This window comes from Hippopotamus amphibius, chromosome 6 (genome assembly GCF_030028045.1).
Source record: "Hippopotamus amphibius kiboko isolate mHipAmp2 chromosome 6, mHipAmp2.hap2, whole genome shotgun sequence".
Classification (NCBI taxonomy): Eukaryota; Metazoa; Chordata; class Mammalia; order Artiodactyla; family Hippopotamidae; genus Hippopotamus; species Hippopotamus amphibius.
The window spans coordinates 163,069,482-163,088,011 of NC_080191.1; the positions used below are offsets into that span (position 1 = coordinate 163,069,482).

The 18,530-nt window shown below is 40.1% G+C and overlaps 1 protein-coding gene across 7 annotated transcripts in view; it reads left to right on the plus strand.

Moving 5' to 3' along the window:
• Nucleotides 1-18,530, plus strand: part of LPP (LIM domain containing preferred translocation partner in lipoma) — a 687,064-nt gene that overhangs the window by 149,824 nt on the left and 518,710 nt on the right. The window lies entirely within an intron of this gene.

The window sequence follows — 18,530 nt, forward strand, 5'->3', positions numbered from 1 at the left end:
AATCACACAGATCATGTGGAACAGGTGAATTTCTAACCCAGGCCTGTTCATCTTCAAAACCAAACATGCCAGTGGTTCTCAATTTGATTGTATGTTAGAATCACTGGAGTACTCTAAAAATACTGTTGCCCAAACCTACCTCCAAGCTAATTGAATCAGAATATCTGGGGTTGGGACCCAGGCATGGGTATTTTTTAAAGAGCTCCAAATCAGTGATTAGAGGTAGAAGCAATATAGCTAATAGCCCCTCTCTCCACATCAGGCACTCCTGATCTTCTGTACCCTATTTTATTTTTCTTTAGAGCATTAATTGCTCTCTGAAAATTATGTGTTCATTTACCTGTTTGTGAATTTTTTGCCTTTACCACTGGGATGTCAGCTTCATGAGTGCAGGAATTTAGTTGGGTTTTTGGTTTTGTTTGGTTCTTGCTGTATCCTCACCATCCAGATTAGTGCCTGACAGATAGTAGGGACTTAGTAAATATTAATTTGAATGAGTCATTGGTCCTTCATTGCAGGGTACTTCCATTCTAGTGAAGAAGACAGATAATACATCCTTGGTTCTATGAGAGAAGCTGATAACAGTGGTGGTCGAGCCCACTTCACTGAAACTTGGAATACCATAGTTTGTGTCTTAGATGTTGTTAGGATAAATTGCCTTGGCACCTGCTGAAGGGACTGTGGGGCATTCTTGCTTATCTGCTGTGCTGGACTGGATCCCTTCTGTGTTCTGGTGTGTGTGTGTGTGTATAAGTGTAAATTGAGTCATAGGTAACACACTCATCTCACTCTATTTGACTACAGTTTTTTTAGTGAGACAGCCAGGGGTTACAAGCAGAGCATTCTGAATTTTGTTACCCAAAGATTAGGCCATAGGACAGGTTCAGGATTGATGGTAGAGGTTTACCCAGTCTACAGGGAATTCAGATATTCTCCTCTCTTTCTAGGAAAGCCAACTTCTGTAGGTCACTCTGCCCCAACCGTCTATAGCAGTAGTTCTCAGCCTTGATTCATCACAGACTCCTATGATAGATAATATTCCTATGACAGAACACCACAGGCTGTGACCAAGGGAAGGCAGGCTGAGGTTACGTGGAATAACTAGAGACCTAACTATGACTTTGCCTCCTGTTCTTCCACTTAAGAAAGTCCGTGGGAGTGTGCCTGACAATATCATAGGGATAAACCTGGACAGAGCACTAGTTTCTAGATAAGAACAATTCCTTTGGAACTTTAGGGCTTTAACAATGACGAGTAACAAATTGCTTGTGACGCATCTGACAACTGGAGGACCCCGGTGACAGTGAAAATGCTTAACGGCTGGTATGGCCCAGGCACCGAACCATCAAAAGTGACCCCGATAGAAACAGTTGTGCCATCAAGTACAGCCTTGCTGATGGAGTCAGAGCCTGTCATGACGAAGCAGCTAAGAGCCAGCGACGTACAGAGGATGGAGGGAGACTCTGGGTTGCTCTCCCCAGGCAGGGGGGAGAGTGGAAGAGATCTTGTTTCGCAAAGATAAAACTTAGGTTGAGGACCTGTTCTTGCTAGTTCTTGTTGGAAGCTTCTGGGCAATTCACTTGGCCTTTCTGAGCCCAAGTTTCTTCTAATACAAAGTGAGGGAGAGTCATTTTGGCGCCCCTTGTTTCCCAGGCTGGATAGGATGGTTAAGCCCCCGTGAAGGAACTTTGCGAGACGAAGCACTGTAACCAAGCTAAGGGTGATGACGGACAGGACGATGACAGTAGTGGTTTTTCTCCTCGTGTGGACCGACAACCGCTGCTTTTTCTGTGCAAATGTAGCCAAAAGTGAATGCTGAGAGGACTTTGGGGGAAAGGGGAGAAAAGCAAAGGCAGGACTGGACTTTCTTCTGTGCGTCTTCAGAACAGTTATGTTGCGTGGAGTCCAGAGGTACAATTTGGGCTATCCGTTTCATAATTAACATTGTTTCATGCAGTAAACTGGGTGTGAATAGGCTCGTGCCTCTGTGATATTCATGAAAAGTGCCATGTCTGAGATGGCCTGGTTGTTTTGAAAATGGGCTGATTTTGACAAAGGGGAAAAATTGGGATTCGTTTACTGTAAATTGCAAGTAAGAAACAACAGAAAGTTGAATATTAGAAGAACTTGGCTATCGCAAAAACCACACACTTTCACATCAGTAAAACATGGAGTTCTGATCTGAGTGGAATGTGAAACTCCTTGCAGACCACAGAGAGTAAAAAGGAGTACTTTTGTTTCATTATTAATACGTGGTCCTTATTTCTCTAAATGAGAATTGATGGCAACCATAATAGAATCTTTCTCAAAGACCCAACACAGAAAGAAACATAAAACAAAATAAACAAACAAAAACCTCACCACCACCATCACCACTAACAAAACCCCAGTGCGCTGAGGATGCGTGCTTTCTAACTAGCCATTGCTAAGGCCTCACGTTCTAAGGGAAGGGGCCTGCATTTCTCACATTTTTCTTTTTTTCCCCCCTTTTCTGGAGGACTGGCAAAGTTGGCCTTTTGTGAGACTGCAAGAAGGGTAATTTTGTCCTCTTATGTGCATGGGCACCTGACACAGTTGACTTCGTGTGCATTGGGACTGTTCAAGTCGACTAGGAGAGAGAGGCCAGAGTTGCTGAATTGAGGGGCGTGTTATAGAGTAAAAAGGGAGCTCCCTAGAGGTAAAACAAGGCACCCTTTACAATTGAGAGACCAGTGGAGTTGAGGGAAAGAGGCCCATTCCTTGCTGACACATGACGTATGGTGAAGAGTCTATGGAGTGGAGGTCAGTAGACTTGAGGGTTCATCCCTTGGGGCTGCCACTTAACCACAGCTGGCCTCTGCTCCTTTCTCACTGAGATGTGGGAGTTGAAATAGATGTTTTCCAGTCATTCTCCTGACTGGTATTTAAAATTGGTGATTATTTATTCAACTCTTGCTTCATGGGGACTTGGGGTGTTGTGGCCATGGGAAGGGAAGCTGAGGCCAGGGATGGGGGTGGCTGTTGGGCTGAATGCATGTGGTTGAGCAGAGCGGTACTACAATGATGATTATAATTATTGTTATTATTAATTCAGGAACAGTCCTTATAGTGTGGGGAGCTAACATTTATTGAACATATATTCCTTGCCAGACCTTGGGTTGAGTGCTTTATACTTATCTTAATTTTCACCACAACTCTGTTGAGGTGTGAATTTTAGCTTTCTGTTTCACAGCTGTAGAAACTGAGGTATTGCAAGAATAAAGAACTTCCCCAAAGTCAAAGCTATTAAGTAGCTGTTTTAGGTTTCAAACCCTGACACCTTTGTCATTCTCTTTCCCCTACGCCTTATTCAGTTGCAGAGTTTGAAGGTTGCTGGCCATCTAGCAGGCTTCTTTCTCCTCCATTTGAAGTTCTCATTGATGCACTGTTGGTCAGACTTTCTTTAAAGAAAACTAAAAATTAATCTGAGTAATCAACATAAAAATACAGTACACAATTAAAAAGTTACAAAAATGCATGTAATAAAAAGCAAATCTTTCTCTTATCAATATCTCATCTCTCGACTCCCTCCATCCCCCAAGAGGCAAACACTGTTATCAGTGCCTTACGTCCCCTTGTAGAAATTAACTGGGTATAAACAAGCATATATATATGTATTTATATTCCTTTATATCCCAGTATATATAGAATATTTTCACAAAGGGGAGCATCCTACACACATTATTTGGCATCTTGCTTTTTTCATATAATCACATACCTAGATGATTTCTGTATCAGTATCTTATGTCTGGTATCTTGTAGATTTAATTTACATTTCTGTTGTTTAGTGATTTTGGACATCATTTTAAATAGGTACTATCCGCATTCGTATTTCCTTTTCTATGAACTGCCCTTTGCCTCTCTATTGGATTGTTGGATGTTTTGCTTATTACAGTTAAGAAAATGAGCCCCTACTCTGTGATAGGAGAAGCAATACCCCACCATTTTGCATCTGTCTTTTTAACTTGCAGATCAAAGTTTTAAAAATATATATAGTAAGTTCAATCTTTTGGTTTTATGGTTTTTGGGTTTTGTGTAACACTTTGAAATGTCTTTTCCACTTTATTTTAAAAAATCTTCTAATTTGCCTTCTAGTTGTTTCATTTGGTTTCTCTCTCTCTCTCACTCTCTCTCTCTCATCACCAATTCATTGAAATTACACTTGGGTAAAAGATGTGAGGTAGGGATCCATTTTTATATTTTTTCAGATCCACCTGTCCAAAAGCTATTTATTGAATAGTGCATCTCTTCCACACTGATTTGAAAAGCCACCTTTATTATACATTAAATACTTTAATGCTTAAGTACTTACATATTTAGTACTTAGGGATTTGCCTCATTTGGGGGCCTTCTGCCCCATTCGTCTGTCACTTCCTGCATCATTACCAATTACGGTAGCTGCATAATACCTTATATTATCTGATGGTGCCACTTCACTCTCATTAGTTCCTTTTTTTCCAAGTTTTTGTCTTTTAGCACTTGTTTACTTTTCCATGAACTTTAGAATGAACTTGTCCAGTTCTAAAAATAATGTCCCGTTGACATTTTTATGGGAATTGCCCTAAACTTATTCATTAACATCATACATTATGCACTGGAAAGATGTTGTTTTTTGTTCTTAGAACACTGTGCCTTTCCATTTGTTGAAGTCTTCTTTTACATCCCCAGGAGCATTTAAGTTTGTCATGTAGATCATGCATCGTTCTAGGTTTGTTTTCCTAGGTATTTTCTGTTTGCTCTAGTTAACGGAATTATTTCTTATATTATACCATCTAACTAATTGTATGTGTGTGAGTGTTTGTAGCCTCTTGATTTCAGTATTTTTCCTACCCAGCCACTTTACTAAAGTCTTTCATTACTTTAATAATTAATTTTTTTTCCAAAAAAAATTTTTTTTCTAGTTTCTAGTTAAGCAATCATATCATCTGCCAATAATTTACCTTTCTCTTTCTAATTTTTGTAACTCATAGCTTTTTTCCAGTTATATTGTCTGCCACCTGTAGCAGAATGAATGCTGAATAGCAGTATTAGAGTGAATGACCTCTTCTTTCTGACTTCAAAGGGAATGCTCATAATGTTGCCTAGTCACTGTGATATTGGGTTTTGTTTTGAGAAATATATTGTGTTAAAAACTATCCATCCTTGTTCTGAGAGTGTTTTCTTATTTTCATTTTTTTAAGTGGAGACTGGTTGTTAAATGTTTATCTAATACCTTTTTGGAAACTATGGAAATAATCATAGGTTGTCTCCTTTTCTCTTTTCTAAGAGACTTTTTTCTCTTTTATCCTATAAATTTGGTGAAGTTCATAAGCACATTTTTCAAACAGGAAATCATGCTAGTGTTCTTGGAATAATATCCACTTGGTAATAGTTTGTGCATTATTTTATTTTACATATATATATATTTAGTGTTGTTGGAATCTAGATCTCAGTGATTTATTAACAATTTTAGCATCAACTTTCATAAATGCGACTATTTGAAAATTATGCTTGTGTGTATGTGTGTGTATTTGCATCGTCAGATTCTACTGTTAGTGTTATGCTTAAATCATCATAAAAATAATTTGGAAGCTTTTCTTTTTATTTGTTCCTTTTTGAAATAGTTTAAGTAACACTTATATGATCTATTCTTTAAAAGTGTGATAGATTTCCTTTCTGAAACTGCCTTGACCTGGTGCCTTTTTTGGAAGGGTAGAGGTGTTTGCCTTTTAAAAAAAACGTTTTATTTCTTCTCTAGTAATTGGATTGATTTTCTTTTATATCTTTTCTGTGGCTACTTTTGTTAATTGTGTTTTAGGAAGGTCATCTATTTCAAATTTATTTGCCTGGAGTTAAATAATTTCTTGTAATTATTTTCATTTCCTCTCTGTTTATGGTTATTTCCACATTATTATTTTAAGTTTTGTGGTTTGGTCTCCCTCCCCCATCTTCCTTTTGATTAGTTTAGCAAAAGTTTTATTATTCATTCAAAAAACTGTTCTTGCATTTATTATTGGCTCTACCATTCTTTATTTTCTCTTTAAAATCTTCAATATTATGTTTCTTCTGCTTTGCCTAGGTTTATTTTGTCATTTTTCTAATTGAGCTTGACTTTTAATTCACATATTTTCATTTCTGTTTTCTTATTCATATAAATAAGGAATACATTTTCCTTTACAGATTGCTCTAGCTGTATGCCATACATTTTGTTAAGTGGTGTTTTTGATTTAGATATTTGGCTATGTACTGTTTTCTAAAATGCCAGATCCAATTATAATGTAAGCATCATAAGGATAGGAACCTGTCTGTTTATTCATTTCGAGCCTACCATAGTGCCTATCACATAGCAAATGCTTAAGAAATGTTTTTGTGTGAATAAATAACCCTATGAAATAATTACGAGATTTGTGTCTGGCTCTGCCTGTCATTCTAGTTCATCTCTGCCATCTTTGGACATTTTCTCTCGGTATCTCCTAATGTGGAGGCATGAGAAAATATTAGATATGCTTCACGTTCCATCTTCAGAGTATGTTATTAGCAGATTTATTTTTAAAGTCTACCAATACAGTTCTCCCCAAATCAAAGGAACTTGAGTACAAAGATTTTTGTAAAGATTAGCCCAGAGAAAATATATTTGACTGGAATCAGCATGTGAGAGCTGAAGAGTTATCAGAAATCATGCCCATGAGTTTGGTGGACTTGGGCCCTTTCTTCAAGCTAAGTCTTGCAGACAGGCCCGAATCCAGAATGTAAAATGATAAAAGCAGACCTGCTGTAGTAGAGGAGAGGGCTCAGAGCCAGGAGAAGCCCAAAACCCTACTGCTGGCCGCCTTCCCTCCTGACCTCCTCCCTTGTCTCATTTGAAACCCATAGTTTAAGTTCAAAAACTCTCAATTTTCAGATAAGAATGAAAACAAAAATGCAAAGAGGCAAATGATTCATTCAAAGTTACTCAGTGAATTAGAGGCATAACGTGGGACTACAACTCCGGCCTTCTGTCTCTGCATTGAATGGTATTTCCGGGCTCCCGGAAATCTCCTGTACTTTGCACCAGAATGTGCTTTTTGATGGACCTGATATTTGATGACCTCCCTTGGCAGGCTTAACAATCCTTGCTAAGGCACAGGCCATTTATTTGCTGATTCCAGAGGGAAAAGCTGTGATTCAGGCTCTGAGGTCTAAGAACGGCAGACGTAGTCTCCTGATGAAACTGCTCATCTGGGTGCCAATGGTGTTTCTGCTGCACGGACACCTGCCCACACACCATGATTAGAAATTATAATGACAACGACGATGAGTCTTCCAGGACACCCACATTCTCTGCAAGATATTTCTGCTAATCGTCTCTACCAGGATCAGTTGGAGAACTTTTTTCTTTGAATTTTCCCCTCTTTCTAACTCAACTAAAAATTCTGGTCCAATTCTGGTGTAGGTTAAGATTTGTCCTCCCTCATCCTGGTGTGTCATTTGTTGTGCGGAGGATCCTAGAACCTTGGGTGTGTGGGGTAATGGAAAGCACCCTGGGCCACACATGAGAAGATTTGGGTCCCAGTTTCAGCAGGGCCAGAATTTTCCTGTGAGCCCTGGGTAGAGGTTACTTCCCATCTTTGCAAGTTTGCTTCCCCTCTGGTAAATGGGCATCCAGTTCTCTTATGCTTGTTTACTAGGGTGGTGGGAATCAAATGAGGTTAATAAGTGAGGAAATGCTTCGGTAGCGCTACACCGTAAATCGAGAGGGTTGTTGTTGAAGTTATTTTTGCATTGGTCGATAATGTAGCCTGTTAAGGTTATGTTTAGTGTAGTACTAGGTATGAGAGCTGGGAAAGTAGATTGTTTTACTTATCCAACATTGGGGATGGTTAGGGCAGATAAAGGACCAAAATAATGCCTGAAATGTTGTAGAATATGGGCTCTACCTTAAACCAGGAAAAGAATGCTGCCTTGAAGGAATGACACCTAAGAAGAAAAGAGGCGATCTTAGGCACTGGAAGTCTCAATGGAAAAGTAAAAGTAAAAATTACAGGTGGGAGAATAGGAGGTTAGAGGCAGGGTGTGTGATAGTGAAGGAATGACTAGAAAAATACTGGCGCTGGCTTTGATCCCTGTGTAGCTGGAGTGTGAGAGGGCAGGCAGACACAGACAGAGAGGGTACAGGGAGAAGAGCATCCTCAGAGAAGAGCCATCTCCAAGAAAGCCCCCCACATGCCCTCCAAGGAGTATAAAAATGGTTCCAAAGCTCCTTAGGGCCAGGGATGGCCTCGGCTTCTTTATTTGTCTCTGTATCCTGCCATTAGCATGGCGCTTTGTTCACAATACTTGCCTTTAAAAAAAATTTTTTTTTTTGGCCTTGCTTTTTAATTCAAGGTTAAATATCTGAAGGAATGTTTAGGAGGGGTTCTGGCAGGAAAGAGCTGATTTGTGTAATTCCATTTCTCTTTTAGCTTCACTCTTTCCTCATCCAAAGAGTGTTGGGCTCCATGACTTGGCTTCTCTAATGCTCACTACCTTTGTTGAAGGGAAAACATTTTTCTAAAACTAGGGCTATATTCTCAGTGAATATGTTGATATTTCTGTTACAGTGCTAAGGCTTCGGGAAGGAGTGCCATATTTCCAGAAGTCCTTTTTCTTTAACAGAGGACTTCAGCTTACATACTGGGCTCAGACGATCTTAGCTTTTACTCTTGTTCCCACCCTCTCCATCCCTTTCTGTCCCTCTTCCTCGCCCTCTCCTTCCCTCTTCCTCCCTCCCTCCCTCCATCCACTCTCCCACTGACCTCCCTACCTCCCACCCTCCCTCCCTATCTGTGGAACATGGTAGAATTTAGTTTCTCTTATGTTTTAGATTTTGGTTGGTTTGGTGAATCAAGTTAACTGAGTTGAAGAAAACTGACTTTTGAAAGAAAAAATTGAAAAAAAAAAAAAAGTGTCATGATTCCTTGAAAAGGATTTTTTTTCCAGCCTAGGTTATACAGTTTCACAGACACTTGGGATGGGAACTAAAAAGTCTGGACACACTGAATATCTGAAAACCCTGTGAATGTGTTGGCTAAGCTTTTTTTCTTCTTAGCACAGATGGAGACAGACTCCTTATCAGTGAAAAAGAGCCCATATAATCTCTGAGGCTTTCAAACGTGATTTGGGAAGATGATTCTCTATATAATGCCAGTCCAAATATAAAATTAAAAATTTCGATAATTAGCAAAAATATGACTTTTTCAATTACCAATTTCTTTTTTGGCAAAGTTGGCCTTTCATATTCTATTTCTTTATTTATTTATAATTAAAATGTTTTTAATTCAGCTAATTTATAGTTTGCAGTGAATCTTTTAACTAATTGAAAATGTTTTTTAATTTATTATAAGAACAACAAAAAGCACAGTCACTTTATGTAATGTCTTTTCTTGTAGTTCAGTGTTGTCAGCTCATTTCCTGATCAAGTTTTGATTTGGCTGGAAGCAGCCTCAGGGTGTTCATTTCCCCAGTAATATTTACCTGTTTTTGTTGATGAGTTACAAAAAGAGTAGAAAGTTCCCTTATACACTTCACCCAACTGCTGCTAATCTTAATATCTCGCGTAACCAAAGTACATTTATCAAAGCTAAGAAAGTATCAGTTCACACGATCAATTATCTACAGCTTTTATGTGGATTTGCCCAGTTTTTCCACTAATGCTTTTTGTCTATTCCACAGTCCAATTCAGGATATTCCTCTGTGTTTGGTCATCATGTCTTCTCAGTCTCCTGTCTGTAACTGTTTCTCAGCTTTTCCAAGCTTTTTATGACCTTGGTACTTTTTTTTTTTAAGTGTGTCGGGCAGGATATTTTGTAGAATGTCGCTCTGATGTTTTCTCACGATTAGACTGGGTTTGTGGATTTTGGGAAGACCGTCATGAAGGTGAAGCCCTTCTCATTGCTTCATATCAGGGAGTACATGATATGAACACGACCTCTTACTAGGATGTTAACATTGCTGTTTATCAGTTTGTTTTATTATGTTTTAACTGAAGACCATTTGTCTGGTACTGTTAACACTGACATCTTGGCACATTAGTGGTGACCATCACTGACTAGTCTTCAAACTACCAGCTTCATTCTAATGGAAGCGCAGAACTCCTAAAGCAAGTATCTGCCAAAGCTCAATTGGAAAACGTGGTTCCAATGTGAGGCCCATGTTGGGGCGTGCTCCAGCATTTCTTCTTCCCTGACCCTGGGGCTTGCCTGTGGAGAGCGCTGAAGGACGATGCTGGTTTTATGCATTTTTAGCCAGTGAGCAGCACGGGGGTTGGGGCCTTTAGAAACCAACCCTGCAACATCAAGGAGAGCCCTAGGCAAGGCATGAAAGAGTGAGAGATGGACTCTGCCAGACTTCTGGAGGTGATCTTGCTCCTTGACTGATGTGGCTTAATGGATGCCAGCCATTATCAGCCTCCTTCCCATCTTGGGGGAGAAAGTGATAGGGGGAGACCCCTTTAGCATTTGACCAGGGAAGAGAATCTTCCATATTCACGGATCCAATCCAGAAGGTGTGAAAAGGCGAAGAGTTTCTCAGTTCTTTTTTTTGGGAGCTTCATGCATTGACGTGCTGCACACTTACTGAATTTTACCTACCTTGTGTTACTCTCCGAGGATGCACAGTCAGGTTGGGAAGAGAAGTACTGATGACTAGGGTTGGAAGACAAACCTTGATTCAAGCCACAAAGGATTTGAGGGTAGACGCTCAGGTCCTCTAGGTGATGGTATCAGTATCCCAGTGGGTAGAGTGGCTAAGTTGCTGTTTTGTTGGTAGTAATCCTTGGTCCTATTTGTTTTTCCTCATCCTCGCACATGAGATGGAGCATTTTCCTCCTCTTGCATTTGCCTTCACAGGGACCTACAATCCCTTGTTCTTGAGGTATACAGGTGAGAGAAATACTTTGCAATATTGGGTGAGTTGGGTCTGCCAGTGGGAGTCTGAGCATCTTAATAGCTATTGTAAAACGTGTCACCTTTCTCCAACAAATGTGTCACTCTCTTTGCTTCCTGAGGGGGTGGAGGTTGAGGAAAGGCTGGAGATGTGCTGTCTAGTATGACAGCCACTAGCCATGTATGGCTATTGAGCACTCTAAATGTGGCTAGTGCCACATGTTGAAACAATAGAATTTTGTATCTATTTGTAAAATAAATTTCTTTCAAATATTCTTTTAAGACATGGTGACTAGAAAATTTTAAATTGCATGTGGCTCACATTATATTTCTGTTGGACAGTGGTTAGAACCTGGGAAGTGTATGGAACACAGTGAATTGACCTTGTGTTCTCCTCTGAATGCTAATAATGTTGGCATTAGAGGAAAAAGCTTCAACAGTCATAATTTTCATTAAAAAAAAAGTCTGATTCAGAAGAATTGGCTCATTTTACATGATTGCTTGGACTGGAGAAAAATCTGACATTTGGTATTTTCATAATTGAGAACATAACTTGCTGACTTAAAAAAAAAATCACAACATTTTGTGCTTGAAAATGGGGATGGCGTCCTTTCTGTTTCTACCATCCTTTGCCCCCAAACCACACACTAACACACACATAGAAGGTGGTTAACTGGCATTTGTTGAGAAGCAAAATAATGTTTAAAAAAGTGAAAACCTTATGAAGCTACCCTATATTTATGGTTGGAAGAGAGAGATATCCACCTTTATAAGGCAACCCTTTTTCTTAAGTCAGCCACCAAAAGTAAAGAACATTGATCCAAGTGTTTATTTACTTCTTGATTTAATTATCGTTCTTATCAGGTGTCCCTGTCAGCTCTGCTTATGATAAAGCATCTTTCCAAAATGCTTAACCTCACCACCCCCTGGGTAAGGGGAGACAGGAAAGGATGCTGCTTGCACAAAATAATCCTCACCTTGTGCAGATATGACATCTGAGGTCCTGAAGGCTGGATTATTCTTATTTTGCCTCTTGTTTGATCCTTTTTTATGATCTACCTATGCTACGGAGGATCTAGGAATGATAATGGAAAATGAGTTTAAGCTTGGACGATAGGAACTTTTCATCTGGTTTTTAAATTTTATTCTGCTTCCTGCTGAGCCAGAGCCTCTGTGAACACATGACTTACAGGCCCTCACTCTTTCATTACATTCATTCTCTCGAGTCCGCCTTCTTCAGTATGAGCCCGGGGGCTGGGTTAGGGAGCAGGCTTTGTGCAATGCTGTTATTTGGCCTGAGCCCTGTGCTGGGAAATTCAAGAGCCTCCATGGTTTTTGCTTTTATCTTATGCAAGGTGCGGACTCTACGTAATGTCCAGACGTAGTCAAGGACATGTTGCCTTGGTCAGGCAAGACTTAGAGAACGTGTGATGACTCTGCTGCTCACTATTCCTAATAAAGGCCTCTCGAAAGAGGTTTTTCTGAGTTATATACAGCCTTATTTGTAAGGATATTTGACGCTTTGATTCTTCTGTTGAATAGGATGGACGGTTGTAGATTCTCTTGGAAGTGTGTACATGGTGGTTGTGATGAGTGGAAAAAGTATTGGCTTTGGAGTCAGAAGACCTGTGTTTACTTCCTAGCTCTGCTGTTTTCTGGTTGTCAGACTCTAGGCCAGTAACATATTATCTCTGAGAATAAATTTCTTCCTTGGTTCAAATTGGACAATATCTACTTCCCAGGGTTGTCATATGTGAATAAAGGTGCAGGACTATTTTAGGGACCAAACTTTAGGCTTTATAAACACTAAATGAATTGGTTTTCTCACACAGGTCTTGTGATTTTGCTGGTGATAGACCACTAGCCATCTTCAGTCTTCATTTGGAGGTGGGGGAGGAAGGCATTGGGGTGATCGTGTGGTAAAATCCACTTTAATTCTAGCTGTGAGAAAAAGGGCAGGGAAAATGTGGTAAGCAATTGCTTCTAAAAAGCTCGGACTAAAAGCACTTGATGGATTTGTGCTGGTTTCCCGGTAGACTCATCTCTGTACTGCCCGCATAGCACAATTAATAGTTATTACTCAAGAAGGAACAAATAAAAAAAGAGAGAGAGCAGGCATAAAAACATCCTTTCATCTTCCTGAAGATGGTCCCCTTTGTCAGGTCCGTGGAGCCATACCTGTGAATCATCCTGGGAAAGCACAGTGTGGGTGACTAGGAGGAAGATCTTGTGGTTCACTTCTTACCCACTTCCTGGGCTGGGAAATGTCTAAGCTCATCTTTCTTATCTGCTGATGCCTTGTCAATATCCACTACCGTTCACTGTGCATCTTCACAAACAGGGGCCTCTTTCTCACATCCTCACTCCAAATACATCAGTGTGTAGAGAGCCTGTTCCTCTCTGGGCAGAAAAAGTTATAAAGCAGAGGAAAGTTGAGACGGTAAGCCTGGGGCCATGGAAGAGCACCGGAGTAGTGTATAGAAGTGTGGCCGTGAGTGCAAGCATGGAAGCACTCAAGCCGTGTTTGTTTTGTGAGGCTATGAACTGAGCCACGGCCTGGCTCCAGACCGGCCACCTGACCTTGGGCGCTTCACCCCTATGCTGCTGGAGTCCGTGGATCAGGCATTGCCACTTGCAGTCTTGAAGCTTAGTCAGATTAGGAAAGGACCCTGACTTTGAGGATGAATGCCCCCAGTGGATGTCTAACTCTCCTATAGATTTAACCTCGCAGGCAGGATGGAGGTGAAGGTCATGGGGTATAGGGTCTATTTTTGTGTTTGAATCCAGCTGCAGCAGGGCTGATTCTGGGTGAGCTTCTGTCTCTGGGTTTCAGTTTTGTCTTCTGTGAAGTAGGAATAGGGTTGCTGTCAGTACTGGAGGTAGCACATGGTGTCAGGTGCCTGGCACAGAATAAACTCTCAATCCATGACTGGTATTGTGTTTGCTATTGGTATTTTTCTTATGTCACCACAATCATTTTTCTACAGGGATAGACTGTGGCTGCAGGAAGTATTAGTTGTGAAAGTGCTTTGTACTAGAAAGAATGAACGAAGTCATTAAAGAGAGCTTGGAATCAATTCTGCCATCTTCCTTTTTATTTGCATTCATGGATTTTTGGCCTCAAGTCTTGGGTGTTATCTTTTTTTTTGCTATATCTCTGGGATATTTCCCCTTTTCTCTGTTCCATCTATTATTGCCTTAAGACGCATTCTCATTGCCTCCTGCTTGACCGGTGTTCCTGTCTCCAGACTCTCGAGAGCCCTAGTTCTCAAAGTGTGGTTCCCTGAGCAGCAGTGCCACCATCAAGCCTCACAGCTTGCTAGACATGCACCTCTTAAGCCCCTTCCAGACCTGCTGAATCCTGGGGCACATTCCCTACCCTGCTGCAGGGCCCATGTCCAACCCCACGTGCTACCACCTGCTGCCTTTGCTCTGAGCACATGCTTGGCCAGTGTGTTTGTTCTGCCTCTGGATGATTTCCTGATTCTGATCATTCTCACTACGTCTTTTGTAAAAGGTGGTTGGGAAGGTGAGCGTGTGCGTGGAAAAGCACTGGAGTAGAGTAGTGACCCAATCCAAGTCAACATTCATAACCTTGACTGTGGCCATGGAGTCTCTGAAATGGTCTGGATACTTTCATGGTTTCCCCTTGCTACCTTTCTGTACACTTGCTGAGGGCTTCTCATGCACCAGGCACCGCTGATAGTGCACTCGAATGGATTAGGTAATTGGATTACCTCATTCTCTCGAAGGATTATTTATTGATATCTTTATCTTCCTCTTGTCTAAAGATGTCAGCTCTAAAGTGGGGACCTCGTCTGTTGCCACTATATCCCCAGTCTGTGGAAGATTGCCTGACATAGGAGAGGCACTTGGGAAATTGTTATTTAGGGAATGAATGAATGGGTCCCAGGAGATTATCATTTGGGAACAAATCTAGATGAAAGGAACGAAGAGTCTCTCGCCTCCCTATTCCAGATACATTCCAGGAGAAAATAACCTTAAGTTGGTCTTTAGTCTAAGAGGTGGAACAGGCATTGGAATCTGATTTAGGATTTGTTCTAGTGGCTTTGGGTGCAGATGCAGGACCTGAAAATCTGGGAGAGAGGTTCTTGAAAGGCACCTTAATGAGAACAAGTCTTTCTAAAGCCTTAAGTTTGGCGCTTGGCCTGGTTGGAAATACAGGGCCTTCCGACTTCTGTGTTCTTTGTGCGCGTGTTGTTGATGTGCGTATGTGAACCTTTTATTATTATGGACTCAGCCGGCAGTAACCATGGTGAGTAGACCTATCACACAACATTTTTCTGAGTCAGTTTAAAATGCTGACAATTAAATATACCGTACTCTTTTAAGCGATCCATCAGTCTCCCTTGTTGTCATGGTGACCGGAGTATATTTAGAAATGTGACAAGTACACTGAGTTCAATTGCACTTTTGCCAAAACATAGTTTTGCAGCTAAAATTGAATTTCCTGATTGAAGATCCAAGTTCTGTTAAGGGGGCATGATCGTTTCTATACATTATTCTGGAAGCATAACTTACATCATTCTATTAAATCAGCACTTAAAGTCTTATCAGGCTAGTAAGATATTGACACTAGAAGTGGTTATACTTAGAGTTGATGAAATAAAGTGAAAAAAGGCATCTTTTTTTTTTCCCTTTAGAAATGAAATTTGGGCCTCATCCATATAATTAGTTTAATGATTAATTCCTTTAAATATTTATAAAAATTTGTAGGTAAGTGTGCGTATATCTATTCCTCCAGATTATATTTTTTTATTTAAAGAAACTTCTCAGGACTTCCCTGGCAGTCCAGTGGTTAAGACTCCACGAGCTTCCACTGCAGGGGGCACGTGTTTGATGCCTGATCAGGGAACTAAAATCCGGCATGCCATGTGGTGAGGCCAAAAGAAAAAAAAGAAAGAAAGAACCTTATCAAGTACCTCCCTTCTCCTACTTATAATTCATTCTTAGCAATATTAGGGCATCTTTTTTGACTTTTGGTCTGACCTCAGATTGACAAGCATCCTTATTTTTCTGCAACCTCATTCCTTTTGGGTTTTAAATGGAGTGGAGTAAAGAGATAAAATGAACGGGACTTTTTGCTCAAACAAAGGAAAAGTGAAAGTCTCTTGTCTAATCAGTAACTCCGTTTGAGTCCTCACTCCCCGCTTGTCCTTTGTCCTGTCCCCACAGTGCCAAGAATGTTGCTGAGTGAGAACTGCTTGCTCGTTTGACCACAGAAAGTTTAGGGAATTATGTGGTGGCTGGGTCCGTTTTACAACCCTGATTTCATTCCTGGTCAAAGACAGATTCTTGTTCTTTTTTTTTTTTTTAAAGCAGAATGACATTTTAAAAATTAATTAAATAATTAACATTTATTTACTTATTTATTTAGTTATTGGCCTTGCCACAGCCTGTGGGATCTCAGTTCTGCACCCAAGGATTGAACCCGGGCCATGGCAGTGAAAGCCCGGGATCTTAACCACTAGGGCACCAGGGAACCCCCAGATTCTTGTTCTAGAAGTGAGAAACAAGTGCTCCCGGAGACTTTTGCTTCTATGTTTCTGTGGAACTGAATGGTTCGGTAACTGGGGTTGATTTTTAAACCCCTGTTAATATATATGTTAAACCGTTTTTATTTCTTTCATGTTCATGGCAAATAGTCTGGTTTGTAAGAGACATCCTAGTTATAATAGCAGTTGGTAAGATTCACTCACTTTTTCTACATGCCGGGTGCTGTGTGTACTAAGCTCTTTGCTGGATCATTTCACTGGAGTGACACAGTGATCTTGAGTGGGTCCTATTGTCATTTTCATTTTACATTAAAGAGACAGGTTCGGAGAGATTTTATATCTTGAGCGTAGCTTTGAAGTCAAGGAGTTGGATTCTGATCCACGTGCTGTATTGACTCCTGTCTGCCGCATGGAAGGCACACGGTGACTATCTGTTGACTAACCATTGGACTGGCCCGGTGGTGAAGTCATACAGATGTTTCAGTGTTTCTAAATGCTCGCCAACATTGTAGCTACGTTATGGTAAACAGGTAGTAGGATCTGAACCTAGCACTGGAGGCCGCTCTGTATCTCCCCTAAAGGTTTAGAACCAAAGCAGGTTCGAACGAGGCAGGAAGGGAGCAGACATAAATCCCATCAAGTCCAGTGGTTTGGTCTTAGGACCTATTTACAATTAAAAATGAGTTTTTGTTTCTGTGAGTGATATAGCTCATGCTATTCATTATCTTGGAAATGAAACAAAAAGAAAGCAGATATTTTAATAAAAACATTTGTATGGAAATAAGTACGTTTTCCAAAACAAACAAAAAATTAGTGAAAGAAGTGGCAACTGGATTCTTACCTCTGCATTGAATTTTTTGCAGTATGTATTTTGAGTAAAATTTATGAAGAAAATCCAGAAAGGATTTACAGAAAGGATTGGAAAAGGAGTTAAAAAAGAGGCAATTGTGGATTTTCTTCTTTGATACTACACCAAAATTTGACAAGTGGTGGTTTCTTAAGGTTTAGTTGCAATGTGAAATCTGAACTCATATCAATAAATTTTTTTTTTATGTAATCCGTTATATTAAAATGCACTGGTCTAATTTTTACTTCGAATTGATCTTCACCTATGATTGTGTAACATCATTCATTGGTTATTTGGTTCACAGAGTTATGCACGTCTTCCAAATGTTGACATGTTTTATTCTTTAACATCTAAAAAACAATCACAGTCATTAATATCACCACTGATTTAATCAAAAGAGCCTTTAAGTATTAGGAGGATGTCAGGTGTATAATAGTAGGTGCAAGGTTTTAAAAATTCTAATTTTCAATTTCACATTTGAGTTTTATCATTGACAATAGATCCTGTGAGTCGTTTTTCTTGAAATGATAGGCTTTTTTGGTTTATTTTTGAGAAAATGTATGATGTGACCAAGTCTGAATGACCACAGTTTGTCAGTCTTCCTTTCAAATAAAAATGGTGTTTCGCGCAAAGACCTGTCAGTTCATCTCTCAATTCAATCACACACGCGTGTTTCTTGGAGACAAACATTATAGTTTGGGATTCAGCCGAAGTGCTTTGTGAATACTTCCTACTAGCTCACACAGAATATTAAAAAGATGTATTAATCTTATAAAGACGATGTAAAAACCTCAGGATTGTGGTTTAATAAAATGAAGGATTTTTAATGCATTAAGGACAGTCTTAAGTGAAAAAGTCCCCCTCGACTCCCCTTTGCTGTGGGTGCTTGTGGTGAAAAAGTACAATGACTATCAGTACGTTTTGGTGCCACTTTCTTGATTCGTGTTAAAACTCCAGCCATTTTTACCCACTTACTGCTTTTTTGCACCATTGGTGTAAATGTCCACACAGTGAAAAAGGTTCATAACATCTTAGTATTATGAACTTGCACTCTCCCCTGAAAAGGTCTAGAGGACCTTTGAGTTTATGTATCACACACCGAGAGCCACTGATCTAATCCAGTCTTTGCATTTTATGAGAGAGAGGAGCTGGAAAAGACCAATCCCAGACAACCCCACCAGTTAGTGGTAGAACAGGGACAAGAACTCAGTTGTTAATGCATTCCTCTTTCTTTTTTGCTTTTGACTTCCTGTTTCAGTTTCAGAAATT